This window comes from Thamnophis sirtalis, unplaced genomic scaffold (assembly GCF_051295495.1).
Source record: "Thamnophis sirtalis isolate CommonGarterSnake01/CBP01778 unplaced genomic scaffold, rThaSir2_p1.2 scaffold_11, whole genome shotgun sequence".
Classification (NCBI taxonomy): domain Eukaryota; kingdom Metazoa; phylum Chordata; class Lepidosauria; order Squamata; family Natricidae; genus Thamnophis; species Thamnophis sirtalis.
The window spans coordinates 56,350,367-56,368,358 of record NW_028261391.1 but is presented as its reverse complement, the minus strand read 5'-3'; the positions used below and the strand labels follow the sequence as shown (position 1 = coordinate 56,368,358).

The following is a 17,992-nucleotide window of genomic DNA, read 5'->3' as shown; positions in this document are numbered from 1 at the left end:
TAGGCAAGAAAAACCAATTCACAGGTGTAGGATCAGTGATACTACTCAATAGTAGTAACTGCAAGAGGGATCTTGGAGAACTAGTGGACAATCACTTAAATATTACCCAGCAGTGTGCCGCTGCTGCCAAAAAAGTCAGAGCAGCTGTAGGCTTCATTGACAGAGGGATAGAATCAAGATCACACAAAAATGTTATTACCACTTTATAATGTCTTAGTAAGATCACACTTGGAAAATTGCATTGCCATGATATAAAACAGATATTGAGATTCTAGAACAGGGGTGTTAAACTCACTTCATGGGCGTGGGCGTGGCCAGCGTGTGATGCATCTGGCCCATGGGCTGGGAGTTTGACAGGCCAGCTCTAGAAAGTGCAGAGAAGTGTAACAAAGATGATTAAGGGGACTGGAGGATAAAGCAATTGAAGATTGCAAGAATTGGGTATGTCTAGTTTAATGAAAAGAGCTAGTGATGATATGATAGCAGTGCTCCAATATTGGAAGGCTTCCACAAAGAAGGGGTCAACTTATTTTTCAAAGCACCTGAAGATCGGACAAGAAGCAATGAATAGAAACTAATCAAGGAGAGAACCAATCTAGAACTCAAAGTTTTTCTGACAGAACAATTGATCAGTGGAATGACATTCCTCCAGAGGTTGTGGGTGCTTCAACACTGGAGGTTTTTAAGAAAAGAATTGACAATCATTTATTTGAAACAGTATAAGATTTCCTGCTTGAGCAGGTTTGACTAAAAGATCTCCAAGGTCCCCTCCGACTCCGTTATTCTGTCCTGTATTTTGACAGTGATGTTAGGTGGATCTCTTGCAAAACAGTTTTGAATGAAATGTTTACTCTGGCACACCAAAGAAATGTCAGATCTATGATCTCTGCGGATGATGTGATTTGTAATGTAATGATTATTTTAAATAAATTTCATGAAAAAGAACCCACTTTTCAGATACGTTTTTGCTTCACCACAACATTCTGTGTATATAAATGTGGATGGTGATTTAATGATTATTTGACAGGTTGCATGGTCTTGTTGCATGCAACAAGGATCCATATGGTTTTATCTTTATCAAGATTCCTCGTAAATCATAGGAATGATTGCACTTTAGAACAGTGGCCAATATTCCATTGCAGACATTTAGTTATTCTATCATGATGACATCTTCTGTTCTAGAACATCTTCTGTAATCACCAGCTAATATTTGACAGTATAAAAATCTAGTGTTTTTTTTTCATTCCTCTCATATGGATAGGAGAATGGTTGACAATTTTGTCAGTTTTCATGGGTCTTTCCCCACTTGTATTCAATCACATATATGTATGTCCTAGCAAAATATTTTTTTCAACTGTGACTTTATAATATTGCTTATCTCTCATTCCCAGTTCATGAGTGAGTCAGATTCCTTATTTTGGTAATTTTATTATCAAAAGAATAAGAACAAATACAACCTAAAAAATATGAACATAAAAATAAAAAAGGTGAAAAAGTAAATAAACAGGAATTTCTTTCATCATCAATTTTAATATTTCAACACTACCTCTAAGTACATCTTATTCATTCTTCATCCCAGAGCTCATCTCTTGTGTAAAAATCTAAATATAAATAAAGGGAATCTTACATCTCTTGTGTATAAGAGAGCAAAACAAAAAGACTGAAACCAGAATTTCATAATTTAATCAGAAATGTAGGCATGAAAGATAGGTACTGGTTAGATTTAGTCAGACAAAGTAAGTATAATCATTTGATAGGGTAGAGGCAAAGAGGGATAAAGGCTGTAAATGTTAAGCACTGATAAGTAAACAAGATTACAATAAAAGCCAATGGCAAGAATTAAGGTTGTTGTGTTTACAAAATAATGTAAGCCACTCATTTGCTTTGAAACAAGATGGACAGCAAATAAATTTTATAATAAATGAATTAAAATAGTTTTTCAAAGCCAGGGAGAAATAAAATAGAAGATATTTTGCCTGAAGTTGATAGAATATACCTGGAACTTGTAATAAGCAGCAAAACATTTGCTGAGCAATGAAACAATTGCTGGAAATTGGGCAGTATATAAATTGAAGAATAATTATATCAGCAGTGGAAAGTAAATGGCTGGCATGGAGAAAATGAAATATGTGGCTGTGTTGTGTTTGTGTTGCCCTGCCATAATAGTTAACTTAAACATCTTTTTTTTAAAGGAATAACTTTGAGGTACCCTACATGAGTGGCTGTTTCCTATCACTGGGAAAGATGGTATTTCTGGCATGAATGCAGATATAGAATCAACAGGAATACCCAATTGCTGCAACACACATAATAACTGCTCCTTTGCAGATTAATGGGCCATACCTCACTTTAGCAGAAGGTGCATTCAAAACTCTGGTTAAATATGCCAGTTCCTCAAGCTGCTGCCAGGAGATTGCAGCTAAGAACTTGGTAGTGCATGCATGCTGAAGAATGTGGACACCTGCTGGAGCAGCTACTATTGCTGCTTTGAAGGATAAACAGGCGCTGCGTGGCTATGACCCTAGATCTTGCCTAATTGCACATGTGGTAGTGTGAGAAACACCAGCTGCCTGTACTGTATATAGTTTCTTGGAATCATTCCAAGAGGCTTGAAGAAGCGAGTCATCAAGAAAAGCAGTGCCAGCTCCGTGCTAAATATACAACATGGGTGTTAGGCACCTCGATTTCTTCCGAATCACGATTGGAAAGCTTCAGCATGTGAGCTAATCTTGAAATATGGCTTCTACGACTTCGTTGCCTCTATAGAAGCAGATTGCCCGGATTCGACGAATGCCAGGCTCTTGCTGAGATACTTAGCCGTTGTTCGTGAACTACGCTTATGCAGTAAGAAAGGTCCGCGATTCGACTCCAATCTCTTTCCAATCTCCACAAACTACACGGCAGCTTCTCTCCATGGCGAAATTAAAAATCGGCAGTTTCATTCAGCAGACAGATCTAATCCTCGAAACCCGCGCGATCATCAAAAGGCAGGGCCGATACTCCCAACCAGACTGGTACCAGTGGGAGGCATCGCTTCCCCCCGCTATCTTTCCAGGCATGAATCGCAACGCCCCGATGAATGACGAGATGCAGCTTTTGGACTGCCGACCGAGGAATTAACCCAGGCCTGTTCAGGATTTTTTTTCCTCCTCCCCCTTGCAGGCTGTTAATCGGATCTCGCTCCGCCTTCACTCCGCCTCTCCAATGAAGCTGTTCTGGATGCCCGTGGCAGCCATCTTTGTTGATGTGTCAGCTTTCAGTTCCTGTGAGGGGGCTGCCGCAGGAACAAGAGGAGCGAGAATGGCTCTGTACCCTCCCGCTACACGCACACCCACCCCGTTACGCATTCTGGGTCTCCGGTTCTAATTAGCAATGGGAGAGCGGCTACTAATGCAACAGATGCTCCGGTCCCCAGCCTCCTAGCAAACGGGTAAGCGCTTCCTGACTTGGCTTGGGAACATATTGGGAGATCTGATGAGGTTTCGGTCACAAAGAATGTAGATCAAAGATAGGCAGGCTGAGCAAGAGGAATGGGGACTCGGGTAGCCGGCAAGAAAACCTGCTCTTGCTTAGAGGGGTGGATTCCCACGACTTTTTTTTTACCTGCTTGCTCGAGGGTTTTTGTTTTTGTTTTAATCGGGAAAGGTATTTGACGTCAGACACTGAACATTCTACGAGGCTTCCTCTCTGCTCCTCCCGTGGAGCCCCCGCGTAGGTTACTAAATGGGTTTCCATAGGGGCATTCTTTCTTTGCCCTCTCGTTCCGTATGAAAGCACTCGTGGGATTTTGTCATTTTTCTTAAATGTTGATGGACGGTCCGGTTCGCATTGGATAAACTTCGATGGAGTTGTTCTACAAGGAAGTAAATGATAGAAAGGTCCTCCAAGGTGTTGGCTTCAAGGTCAGATGTGTAAGGAGTGAGGAATTTCTTTTAATTCCTTAGGTGGCTGATGCCTTTAAGAATGCCTTTGTACATATTGGCTGGTGCTGCCTCCTTATCCCTTACGCATCTGAAAGGTGTCAGGTGTAAAATCTTTTGGGGTCTCTCATGTTTCAGACTTCTGATGACAACCATAGTCTCCGAATATAATCATTTTAAATCAAATCCTCAAAGATTGAAAAAGGATTATGTGACTTGATTCCATCTTTGTTATTGTAGGATGCTTGTGAAATTTAGATTTGGCATTTAGTTTTGCAAAACGCAATACAGGAATTCATCAGCTAAAAGCCTTCTCTAGTTAAGGCAAAGGTCCTGCCTGAAAAGCTTTCAGCTTCACTATATATTTTACTTCATTGATTTGCAATTAAAATATTTTCTCTAATGTTCAATCACAGTTGCATGGCCAAAGGCATAGATAAGAAAAACCTTTCCCCTATGTTATTTCTATCTTCATTCTTTCTTCTCAATGATAGTTGGATTACTGCATGCAAAGTGCTTTTGGTGTCTTTTTCAGAAGATTTGTGAGCTGCGTTATGTTTATTTAAGAGTAAATCCCACTAGGTTCAGTGGGACTTAGTGACAGATAAACATAAGCCTTTGTTATTATTTTGAATGTTGAGCTATGAACAAGACATTTTGTGGCTTCCCTATTTAAGAATCAGGTAGCCAGATGCTTATAAAAGCAGATGATATAAGGTTCAAAGTCACTTGGAAAAGATCTCAAAGATCAATTTGCTCACAAAGTCATTCTACACAATTTATCCATAATTCCTGCCGGTTTTGAAACAGTGATCTTTCTGAACAGCTTTTGTTACAGGCTGAATAAATGTAATTTAGCATACTTGAGTAATCTTTTAAAAATTAATAGCTGAGGAATAGTACAGCACCAGATTCTTCATTTTTGCACTTTCTTCTCACATTTTGTGTACCGGGGAAGGGTTTGTTTTTGGTGAAACAATATGCTTGGTAATTATAGGTATATGACAGCCATATAATTAGATAAATGGAGTTAATGCTTCTTGGTAAAATTGACTTGCATTTCTTTGATCTGTGCAGTTGATACTTATTATCTATGTGAACAAAGAGTATTATTCAGTGGGCTTGCTTTGATTATATTTAAGGTTGGCTTATACAAGCTGCTCAGAACAAATGTAATTGTCTTAAATGACATTAATATATTTGGAGAGAAAAGAGTTTCAAGACAGCTCACAATTGTGTGCTGCACACACACACACACACACACACACACACACACACATATAATATACATTTGTTTAATCCATAGTACTAATAGTATAGTCCAATAGCCAATTCATTTAAAAAGTCTCATGTATTTATATATATATTTTTAATGAACCAGAATACATGGTGTTCTGCATCAGTTATTCTATGCTGCCATTCCAAGCTGGTTTCTCTATATTCTGTTTTATTATGTTTATTTAATAGGGATCCAATCAAGTTACAAGTTATTTGACATGTAATAGAACACAATTTGTCATTCATAAATTTTGAGGTATTGTTGTGAGAAACTGTTTTACCTTTATATGTAAGGTATATTGAATTCTGTTTGCAGAGAATTCAGTATACAAAACATTAAAGCAATGTTGTAACAATTAGCTGGCAATGGTGATCATTATACTGTTTGCGGGTCTTAGCAGTCTGAAAGTCCTGAATTGATTTAGTATTAAACCCCTTAGGTTTTTTTTTTTACTTTGCTGCTTAAGGTAGTAGTTTTACAATATTACATGACTGAGAATAGGATTAGTTTGACAGGTTAAATGTTTATTTTAATTTTTGCCTTAGCAACAGGACACCATATGAGAGATAAAATAAAACGATAAAGTAAAATTTCAGTTTTAAAAACATTTTAGGAATAATCATAGAACTATACCAGATGTATCAAATTATTTTGTCAGTAAGCTCTGTTTTTCTGTCTATTTCTATCTTGATTTATTGGTCACTGTTGTCTTCTCACATGGTAATGTAATATGTGCAACAAAGAAGACTTCCATTTTGAGCTATAAATCTTTTGACGGAAAGGTACACAGGGGAAAAGATAGGTCTGGAAGCACTTTAAATGTTATAAGATTTAATTATATATATAGCCTTTTCTATTAAAAAGATCAAAGATGTGATATTAAATCATAAAAAGTGTGAGAGCATATAAAATGTAGATTACTAAAAGAACATAAATTAAAATTCATGTTTAAGACAAGATAAAATTTAAAAACAATAAATTTAAGATGTCCTAAAATTAGAGTTTGCAAATATTCATTTTCTTGACCCATAAAATGATAAATGAATGTGTGTGGTTTACCTTTCCTTATCACCCTTAGGGATGGACAAGTTAACAATTATACCACTAATAATTATTGATACATATTTCAAATGCACCATGATAGCATCTTATAATCATTAATTTGATAATCCTAAAACATTTTCTTTGAAAATTTACAATAAATTAACTTTAAAACAATATTTTGAATAGATGGACGTGCTTGCAGAATTTTCAAATTTCTGCTGTGGAAAATCTTGATTTCATTATTGCCTGCCAGCAATACAGAAGTTCAGTTTTGACAACCATCCAACTAAGGCATGGAAGACAATAAGGCTCATGCATGCAAAGCTTGTTTTGTGTTTTCATTTCTTTGCATGGACAAGGCAGCAAATTTGGTGCCCCGGGCAGATTGGGAGTAGATTCTGCAAGGCTGCAACTTTGCATGTTTATTTCCCAAACAAAACAGAAGTCCTGCTGGAATTTCCTGTTCCTGCTGCTAGCTTGTTCATGCAAAGTGGACATTGATCCTCTTTAGCATGATAAAGCCCACAGTAATTTGATACACACTTCAAAGGGTTCATGGTTGTAATATTTCTGGTTTAAATGGAACATTTGACCCTTTGGTGGAATTTTCTTTGGAGATTCTAACTGATATATTCTCTTTTTGGGGAGTTGTAAAATCTAGATCTATGATAAAGAAAGATCTTTCTTGGGTTTTGCCAAGATATAGGTCGATTTTCTTTTAAAAAATTCTATATTTCTCCTCTTATCATGCCCATTTACTCACTATTTTGTGTTTTTTACATAATGAGATCTCAGTGAAACAAATTATATAAATAACTACATGAAAAGCTCACCGTTTTATTAGAGCTTATAGTATACTAAACATTCTGGTGATGATAACCAACCGGAATGAGTGTTCATTCATCTCTCTGACCCAGAGAGCTTTATTATTCAAATAACAAGCCATTTGAATTAGAATATAGAGGAGTACCATGTTTAATCAAAGTAGGAACACTCCTGTTCTAGAATACTATAATCAGAATTGTGATCCCTATAAAGAAATATAGAAGCTGTCTCCCATAGCCTTACCCATAGCAGTAGAAGACATGATCAAAACTCTTTAATTTCACAACATATGGACAGGTCTAACTATAGTTAGAGTTGGGAAATTGTGACCATCCTAGACCAAGTCTAAAAATGCTAGGAATTTCTAGAAGTCTGGCACTCTGACAAATTAGCCATCAATAGGCAAATAGGGATGAACAGTATCTACATACTGTGCAAAGGAGACAATCAACAAGCTAGAAAGGGAATAAAAGGATTTCCCTACCCTAATCAACATCCAGATGAACATAGATTAACATCAAGGTTAACATCAGAACAACAATCAAGAAGTAAACAATATCACAACCAAGGAACTGTCAAACAATCTAACAGTAAACACTCCAACAAAGAACTTCCCAGAACACTCCCACCAACACTAACAGAGCAAGCAATTCGAATATAAATTAAGAGCAAACCCCACCCCTTACTACTACTACTACTGATGATTTTATCTAGTTTGGGTAATGAAGAATCTGCAAGAAAAAGACCAAGTTCAGAAAGCAGCAAGGACCCCTCTCCATAGCCTCTCCTAAATCCTAGAAATAACCTAGAGAGGGGAGAAAGAAACTATAAATAGTAGAGTTTCTTTTTCTATGAAAGAATTCCCAGAAAATAATTTTCCTTATGGGCATTTTGACCTTAACATCCCAGTGGGTAGATCAAAAAGAGCAATTTGCATCATCTACAATTACCTTTTCCTGTGCAATCATTTTCTTTTGAACTCAGGTTAAGTTTCTGGGCCTTGAGAAGGAGAGTGATGGTTGAAGTGTTGAGAGTTTTGAGTTTTGGCACCAAGTAAAATTTTTAAAAGACTTAATCCCTTTGACCAGGATAGCTGGAAAGGCTTGTGCATTTCTTTTAAAAGTGATCTATTGGACACCTGATGAAATATATTTCCATTCCTCATCCAAATTTACATTTCTAAACCATTGTAAAGAGTATTGTAATATAAAATATATAAAAATGGTCCTCAGCTTACATCTGTTTGTTTAGCGATCATTCAAATTTCCAATGGCATTGAAAAAATTGACTTGCAATCAATCATTGCACTTATGTTTATCACAGCATCCTCACTGACGTGATCAAAAGTTGGGTATTTGGCAATCCGCCTGTATTTCCTATAGTTGCAGCATCTGGAAGTCATGTAATTGTCATTTGCTACCTAATCCAGCAGGTTTCCAACAAGCCAAATCAAGCCAGGTTTGCTTAATTACCGTGTGATTCACTTAGCAGCTGCAGTGAACAACCATGGGAACACAGGACATAAAATTGGGCAAAACGTACTTAACAACCAACAAGCAATGGAAATGCTGGTCCCAATTATGGTTGTAAGTCACAGCTACCTGCTACCTATAATGTGTTGTGAAATCTTAAAGCTTTTATCTGCTGTATCAAAGTATGATGGCCATATAACTATTGTTTTGAATTAGATAGCCATGCCTCTCTCTTCCCAGGCGGTAGGTTATTTTAAATAACAGAAGTTAAATACCAGAGTGCACTGGGAAAACATACTTGCTGCGTTATTCTCTGATTGGAAATCCAGAAGTTTGGAAATCCAGAAGTTCTCTGGAAAACCTGTAAGAAGCTTCTGAAAATAATATTTGTTAGTTTCGTTTCATTCACGTATTACTCAATTACGTATTACTATTCAAGTTATACTCACCATGATTAGCTAGTTGGTGGGGATATTACTTCTCTAAAAATGATTCTTCTGCTAATATGATAGAAAGTCTTAGATCAAAAATATTCCTTTATTTTGTTCAAGCCCCATTATTATCTTAATTTTAGTTTAGTTTAGTTTTATTGACATTTATAGGCCTCCCTTTTCCCTGAGGGGACTCAGGGCGGCTTACAATCAATGGGAAGGGAGTGTAAGACAAAACACATCTTAAGTGTACAACTCCGTTGCTTTGTTAGAGTGATGTGATCAATGATCGGCTTAAAACTACATTTACATTAGTTTTTATATGTGTACTGCGTATTTAGTGCTCCTAAGATCTTAAAGCTGTGAAGGTTAGAGTTCTGGTTAGAGTATTATCCCTTGATAGTAACTGCAATTCCATAGTGTCATTTATGCAGAGCAAGTAAATGTAGTTGAACTAGAAAGGAAAGTTTGTTGATATAGTTGCTGGTTTCTATGTCCACAGTGATGTCTGAAATTAATATCCGTGTTTACAAGAGATATGATATGTCAGATGTTTGCTTTGTTTTCATGTACCTGATCTTATATAGAGCTTTGATATCAATCACAGCAATCTATGTAGAAAGAGAAGTTAGAAAAATGAAAAGAGCTGGGAAGAACTGAATAGTCAAACAGCCAGGCAGGGAAGTATCTGCAATTTTAGTGAGGAGTACATGTTTAAAGCATGGTCTTTTCAGAGGATACAAAGAGATATATCACTTCATGCTGACTTTCCTGAATGGAATCATGTTCCTTCTTGATTGGCCACTGAATGAATGAACTGAATTCGTTAGGGAAAAGGAAACCTGCTTTCATATAAGTTGGCATGAAAGACCTTTGAGAGCAGAGGGATGGCAGTACTCTAAAATATGAAACAGATTAGATTCTGACATATTCCTTAATCAGATTGCCATGGAGCAGCTTTTGCTATCGCTTTGTAGTTTTTTCAGAGTGGCTGGAGTGACTGCCATCGTCATTCAATGACCTTGACATTAATCTCAGAGATGGGAATTAATGAATAAAGTATGATGTAAAATAAATATATAACATTGTGATGCAGGTGGGATTCTACTGGTTTGGGCAAACCTGTAGCTCTGAAGATCACTGGGAGTGAACTGGTTCGCTCCCATGAGCAAGTTGGCCCGCTCCCGTACCCCTGCGCCTTACCTACCTTTATCTTCTCAGCTGAGTCACGCAACTGAGTGGATTGCTGCGCCTCAGCTGTTTTCCTTCCCAAGCAGCAATCTGGAAGGTAAGTATTCTCTGAACTGCGCACACACACGCAGCAAACCAGTTGTTAAACCGGTAGGATCCCACCCCTGCTGTGATACAAAGAGAAGGGATTCTTTCTGCCTTGAATGCCTTGTTGTTCAACCACAAAACAGCAACTTGGTGTTATTGGAAAGTAAATCTCTACATATATTTTGAAGAATCTTCCTTCATTATGAAATCCAAGTCAGAACACCTTTCTTAGCGTTCTCTTCTGATGCCAACTTCTAAGGATAAGGGAAGTGTAGCTTTGTAGCTACCCACAAAGTTAGGACTGATCTTCTCAGTCTCGCAACTAGAATATGTTCGAACCATGTGATCTAACATGAATAAAGCATGGATCACGTAGAATGGAAAAGAAACTTTGCTGTAGTTGCAAGTATATGTTTGTCAAACTGTTTTCCTCAGTACTACTTTTATGATCTACTTTGCACATAAAAGCTTACCTACCATTCTTGAAGAAGAAGGGTTGGGTAGGGTATTCTTCACAACCACCACAGGGTTGTCTAAAGATTATAGCTTTGAGCTTCTAAAAATTCAGTAAAGGAATTATATCACCAAGAAGTACATGTTGTATAGCATAATTTTATCTTCCTTTCATTATTATTCTTTACAACTTTTTAAATATATATGTGATACTACAGTTCATATTTATTATTTCAGTTTTACATAAATTCAAGGCCCTTCCTTTCCCCGTTAATAAACATTTATTATAGTAATTTCTACATAATGATAAAATGTAATATTTACTTGCTTTGTTCCCGTTGTTAATCCATTTTGTTATTCATTATCTCAAGGCTGGTCAAAATCCAGTACACATAAGCAATTTACTGTAATTTTAATTGAAGATCTGTAACTAAACCTTGGTCAAAGTACACAACTCTGTTCATTATAAAATAATTCCTGTAAGAATACCCAGGGCAAAAGATAAATAGGTTGCAATCTTAAAGTTTGGAAAAGAATCCTGAACTCTGTATAACTGACTTTTTATTGTGTGTATTTGTGCAATAAACTAAGAATAAGTCCTTGCAACAAACTTTTTGCGTTATTTCACTGGATATAGCGGCTGTTTGATCTCTGGGAGGCTCTGGTTGCCATAAACTTTAAAAGTAGGAATGATAAAAGAAAAAAGAAATCATGGAAAAAAACAAACTCAAGACACCAGAAGAAAATCAACAGAGACTGGACAACTTACCTGTCCCAAGCCTGGGAAGGAAGCTAGATATCAAAGACTTTTAAAATTACAGAAGGATTGGAGCGATACAGCTCTTTTCCAAATCTCCATATCATTCTGTGTAATAATAAATCTAAATTTCATGCCTATTGAGACATTTCTATCTTTTTTTGTGTCAGAATCTTTGGGTGGTTTTTTTTTTAAATGATTTTTTTATGGAGAGAGCTCAGATCCATTATTATGAACATATTTACAGTGAATATTTAAAAGAAAAAATTCTTCAAATATCTCCAGCCTACTTTGCTGTCACTTCATTGCCATTTGCTCCCCACCTTAGTTTTTTGAGATCTGCAATTCTAATTATTTATTTTATTTGTTAAATGTATATGCCACCCTTCTTATAAGACAACTCAAATGTAGTTTGTACATATGATTTTGACTATACCTTGTACAAGCATGGCAAGACTTGAAATTTAAGTAATGGAAAATTTATAATTTTTTATTTTAAAAATGTATTCTGTGTTTTAATTTTTAAATGGTTATAAAGGAACCAGTGGAGAAAAACATAATTTGTTTTGTTTAATATGAGCTTTTACTATGGACAGTTTTAGACATTTCATCTTGACATCAAGTTAGTAAAACTTGCTTTATTTTTTTTTAGTAACACCTCAACTAAAATTAGAGAAATTTCTGTTGTCAACATTCATGTTGTACAGGGAAAGATCTGGATTTTTTGTACTATTTTCCATAACTAGTACATTTGTTGCAAAAACAAGAGTCTAAATTGTCCTAGCACACAGATGCCAAACTTGCAGTGTCATGCGATGTTTTGCTATGTTTTTTCCTATTTGTGGAGTTGGGGTGAGTGTGCCTGCATGTGACGCATCTGGCCCACAGGACACCAGTTTGACATCCCTATCTTAGTAGATACGCCACTTAAATATAGGTCAGCAGTGTGCTGCAGCCACAAAAAAATCCAACACAGTCCTGGTCTGCATTAACAGAAGGAAGTGTTAATACCACATTATGATGCCCTGGTAACACCACACTTGGAATATTGTATCCAATTTTGATTGCCACGATATTAAAAAAGATGTTGAGATTCTAGAAAGAGTGCCGAGAAGAGCAACAAAAATGATTAGGAGACTGGAGACTAAAACATGAGGAATGTTTGCAGAAATTGGATATAACTAGTTTTAGAGGTTTCCAATCCCCTGTGGGCTATATCCGGCCTTCAGTAAGCTTCCTTCCAGCCTGCCAGCTCCTCCCATGTGTTGAGCTCTAATTCTTCCAAACAGCAAAGGCAGAAAGAGCTGTAGAGTTGTAACCATCACTGTTTCAAAAGGAAAGTTGGATTCCCACGATTTCTGTGATGATGTGTGTGTGTTGTGAGCCAGCTGGAGGTTTGCTGGACAAAAAAGGGGATGCATCAATTTATACCAGCTTTGAGCCAGCTGGAAGGTTGCTTCCTTTGCTGGAGGTGTGATTCAGGGGGCTTTCTTGGATCATCCCCCAACAAAGAATGTCTCTTCAGAACTGGTCACTTGGATGAGAAAGAGGAAGTGGGACCTGGCTGAAGAGTTATTTCTTTAGCCTGCAAGCGGTGGAAGAAGTGATCTGGACTGGTTAGCCTGATCCAGCATAGCTTTTCTTGGTTTTTATGTTTGCTAATGTTTGATATATATATGGATGTGGTGGCTCAGTGGCTAAGATGCTGAGCTTGTGAATCAGAAAGGTTGGCAGTTCAGCGGTTTGAATCCCTAGTGCCGTGTAATGGAGTGAGCTTCCGATACTTGTCCCAGCTTCTGCCAACCTAGCAGTTTGAAAGCATGTATAAATGCAAGTAGAAAAATAGAAACCATCTTTGGTGGGAAGGTAACAGCGTTCCATGCGCCTTCGGCGTTTAGTCATGCCGGCCACATGACTGCGGAGACGTCTTCGGACAGCACTGGCTCTTTAGCTTTGAAATGGAGATGAGCACCGCCTCCTAGAGTCAGGAATGGCTAGCTGATAATGTGCAAGGGGAACCTTTACCTTTAATTTAATGTTTGATATTATAGCATTTGTTCATATGAGCATGGCATTGTTTCTTTGTAGTTATCACATTTCTTTTTTTTGCTGTTGTTCTGAGTCATAGTATAATATAGCAATAGCAGTTAGCAATAGCAGTTAGACTTATATACTGCTTCATAGGGCTTCAGCCCTCTCTAAGCAGTTTACAGAGTCAGCATATTGCCCCCAACAATCCAGGTCCTCATTTTACCCACCTCGGAAGGATGGAAGGCTGAGTCAACCCTGAGCTGGTGAGATTTGAACCGCCGAACTGTCGAACTAGCAGTCAGCTGAAATGGCCTGCAGTACTGCACTCTACCCACTGCGCCACCTCGGCTCTAATATGCAAATGCATTCAGCTAAATTTTATTCTCTCATTTCTAAAATTGATTTCCACCTCCCCCCACCCCCATCTCAAGACCTTGAATATTTGCAAATGTCCAGTGTGATCTTCAGACTGAAAAGTCTGAAGATTTCTGGTCTAGCTTAATAAAAAGAAAGACTGGGATGACATAATAACAGTATTCCAACATCTAATTCTACAAAGCACCTGAAGGCAGAACAAGAAGCAATGGGTGGAAACTAATCAAGGAGAGAACCAACCTAGAACTAAGAAATTTCTTGAGAACAATTAATGAGGGGAACAGCTTGTCTTCAAAAGTTGTGGGTGCTCCCTCAATGGAGTCTTTTAAGAAGAGATTCGACATCCATTTGTCTGAAGTAATTTAGGGTGTCTTGCTTGAGAAAGGGGGTTGGACTAGAAGACCTCCAGGATCCCTTCCAGCTCTATTTTTTTAAAAAGTCAAAAGATGGTAACAAAGTCGCAAAGAACTTATACAGCGTGGATGCTTACCCATGACCACCCCCCTTTTTAAAAAGAAAAATATTATTTTAACAGTATGTAGAGAGTTTTTAGGATTATCTGCTGTTTAAAAATTACCTGCTGTTTAAAAGAAAACAAAGGTGCAGAAGAAGAAGAAAATAATGGAAGTGGAAGAACGTGTGTTCCCATTCTCTGTGGGTTCTGGCTCTTATGCTTTGAAGCTATTTGCTTCAGTCACTCCAACAAGTGATGGAAAAGAGATGCTTTTCCTTGTTTAATAGATGTCTAAGACACAAGGTTCCTTTGGACCAATTTAAACTTCTTGGTTAAGAAGTTTTCATTATGTATATATTTTTATATGGTACAACTATTCAGCAACTTAATTTAAGCTGTATGAACCCAGAGCGTTAAGTAATGTAGTACGGCCTCAACTTGCTTTGTTTTGTTATTTTATTATTATTTTGTTTTATTTTATTATTTCATTTACCAATGAATCCATTTTTTAGCCTTTTCTATAAAATCTATTAGTTTTTAATATCTGGATTGCAGTATTTTAAGATTCATTTTCAAATATTCCCACTTCAGTTATTCCATGTGTAAAAATGATTGGCACTAAATATGTTTCTGTAAAATTTTAAAAAAATATACAGTACTTGTTTCACATCTACATTTGGGGATGATGAGATAGCATTTAATATTTTTCCAATAACTTTTGATGGTGCTATCTAACGTGAATAAGTGGAACAACACTTTAAGGAGGAGTTCAAACCTATAGAAACTTTCTCTAACTTGATCTGAGAGCTGTCCAGATGTATTCATATAATGTATAATGTACAGTATGCTGGAGTCCAGCATTCTTGGATGGTAGCTATTTACTTTGCAGTGAATCTATTGAATGTTTCTACTGTAAGATTCTCCTCACTTTATTAGGAATCACGACATTTTATTTTAAGAGCAGGAATAGTTCATGAGAGGATGATTATCAGTGATATACTATAAAAGCAGAAGAACTTGATTTTTCATTGGGCTTGGAATACTTTTTCTATACTGCACATCTTGTGTTCAAGCTAATGGGAAATACAATTCTTCAACCATGTACTTACAGTGGGGCAAAAAAGTATTTAGCCACCAATTGTGCAAGTTCTCCCACTTAAAAAGATGAGAGAGGCCTGTAATTGACATCAAAGGTAGACCTCAACTATGAGAGACAAAATGAGAAAACAAATCCAGACAATCACATTGTCTGATTTGGAAAGATATTTTTTTTTGCAAATTATGGTGGAAAATAAGTATTTGGTCACCTACAAACAAGCAAGATTTCTGCCTCTCACAGACCTGTAACTTCTTCTTTAAGAGGCTCCTCTGTCCTCCACTCATTACCTGTATTAATGGTTTGAACTTGTTAGCAGTATAAAAGATTAATGTTTGGACTTGTTAGCAGTATAAAAGACACCTATCCACAACCTCAAACAGCCACACTCCAAACTCCACTATGGTGAAGACCAAAGAGCTGTCGAAGGACACTAGAAACAAAATTGTAGACCTGCACCAGGCTGGGAAGACTGAATCTGCAATAGGCAAGCAGCTTGGTGTGAAGAAATCAACTATGGGAGCAATAATTAGAAAATGGAAGACATACAAGACCACTGATAATCTCCCTCGATCTGGGGCTCCACGCAAGATCTCACCCCATGGGGTCAAAATGTTCACAAGAACAGTGAGCAAAAATCCCAGAACCACACAGGGGGACCTAGTGAATGACCTGCAGAGAGCTAGGACCAACGTAACAAAGGCTACCATCAGTAACACACTACGCCGCCAGGGACTCAGATCCTGCAGTGCCAGGTGTGTCCCCCTGCTTAAGCCAGTACATGTCCGGGCCCGTCTGACATTTGCTAGAGAGCATTTGGATGATCCAGAAGAGGATTGGGAGAATGTCATATGGTCAGATGAAACCAAAGTAGAACTGTTTGGTAGAAACACAACTCGTCGTGTTTGGAAGAAAGAGAATGCTGAGTTGCATCCAAAGAACACCATACCTACTGTGAAGCACGAGGGTGGCAGCATCATGCTTTGGGGCTGTTTCTCTGCAAAGGGACCAGGACGACTGATCCATGTACAGGAAAGAATGAATGGGGCCATGTATTGTGAGATTTTGAGTGCAAACCTCCTTCTATCAGCAAGGGCATTGAAGATGAAACGTGGCTGGTCTTTCAGCAGGACAATGATCCCAAACACACCTGCTGGGCAATGAAGAAGTGGCTTCGTAAGAAGCATTTCAAGGTCCTGGAGTGGCCAAGCCAGTCTCCATTTCAAGGTCCTGGAGTGGCCAAGCCAGTCTTAACCCCATAGAAAACCTTTGGAGGGACTTGAAAGTCCATGTTGCCCAGCGACAGCCCCAAAACATCACTGCTCTAGAGGAGATCTGCATGGAGGAATGGGCCAACATACCAGCAACAGTGTTTGCCAACCTTGTGAAGACTTACAGAAAACGTTGACCTTGTCATTGCCAACAAAGAATATATAACAAAGTATTGAGATGAACTTTTGATATTGACCAAATACTTTGCAAAAAATTTCTTTCCAAATCAGACAATGTGATTGGATTTGTTTTCTCATTTTGTCTCTCATAGTTGACGTCTGCCTATGATGTTACCTCTCTCATCTTTTTAAGTGGGAGAACTTGCATAATTGGTGGCTGACTAAATACTTTTTTGCCCCACGTATATCTAAGGCAAGGAAATTGTGGTGTTAGCCAATCCTGTTTTGTTTACAGCATTACAAAGCTGGCTGTAATACATCCTGTTTATTTTGTTCTTTAAACTTTTTAACACATTGTGAAATAGGAAAGGAGAAAAGGGTTCTGTGTTCGGTACTCAGATATGGAGCGTTCAAAGAGATTTCATATTTGCTGTATATATTTTGTCTACTTTAGGAGATACAGCATTGGCAACTATCAAATCAGTGATTTCAACATTTTCCTCTTGTATCAGCCCCAAGTATGTGTTTATACAAGAAGGGAGAAGAGGCAGGTTTTGGGGTTCAAGGAAGACCAGTTGTGTTTAATCATATATAGATGAGAAGATGCTAGCACTTTGCATTATTTTACATATTCATTGTTAATAATAAAAATATAGTGTTTCTCATCAAAATGTGGATAACGCATTCAAGGTTTTCTGAGTTTTCAGTGTGAATAAGTATAACATTTTGTTTTATCCTTTGAAACTTTACCGTGTGCAGTACAAACCAAGGAAGTCAATGTTTAGTGGTAAAAAAAAACTAAGCTTCATATTAATCTGTTTTATAACTATCTCTTTCTTGGCTTACTTTATATTCTACTGTGCTAGGTAAAAGTCAAGTTAAAACTCTTTGTGGTTAAATTTGGCATTGGAATAGGGTTTTCTCTCGACTTTGATTCTTAGGAGGTTTAAATGTTTGGCACAAGTCGAAGAACATACCTTGTTGGGGTTTTCCTTGAAACTCTTCTTTGAAGAGACCTGCCTTCAGGTTCCTACATACAGATATAGTGCTTTGGGGCAGGTAGGAGAGGATAGTGTTGAAGCCATTGGTTTGGCAGGGGTATTGCTACATCTCCTGTGTTAAAAGAGAGGCAGTTATCTAGGAGCTTCACCACGGTCCCTTTGCTGAAATTGAAGCAGCAATTCTA

General features: G+C 37.5%; 1 protein-coding gene across 1 annotated transcript in view; it reads left to right on the top strand.

The window, feature by feature from the left end:
* The first annotated feature begins 3,201 nt into the window (after window positions 1-3,201).
* CCDC186 (coiled-coil domain containing 186) overlaps window positions 3,202-17,992 on the top strand; it is a 36,513-nt gene continuing 21,722 nt past the window's right edge. The window contains exon 1 of the mRNA XM_087725851.1: window positions 3,202-3,430. The gene's annotated coding sequence lies outside the window, so the exon portion shown is untranslated. The remainder of the gene's footprint in view (window positions 3,431-17,992) is intronic.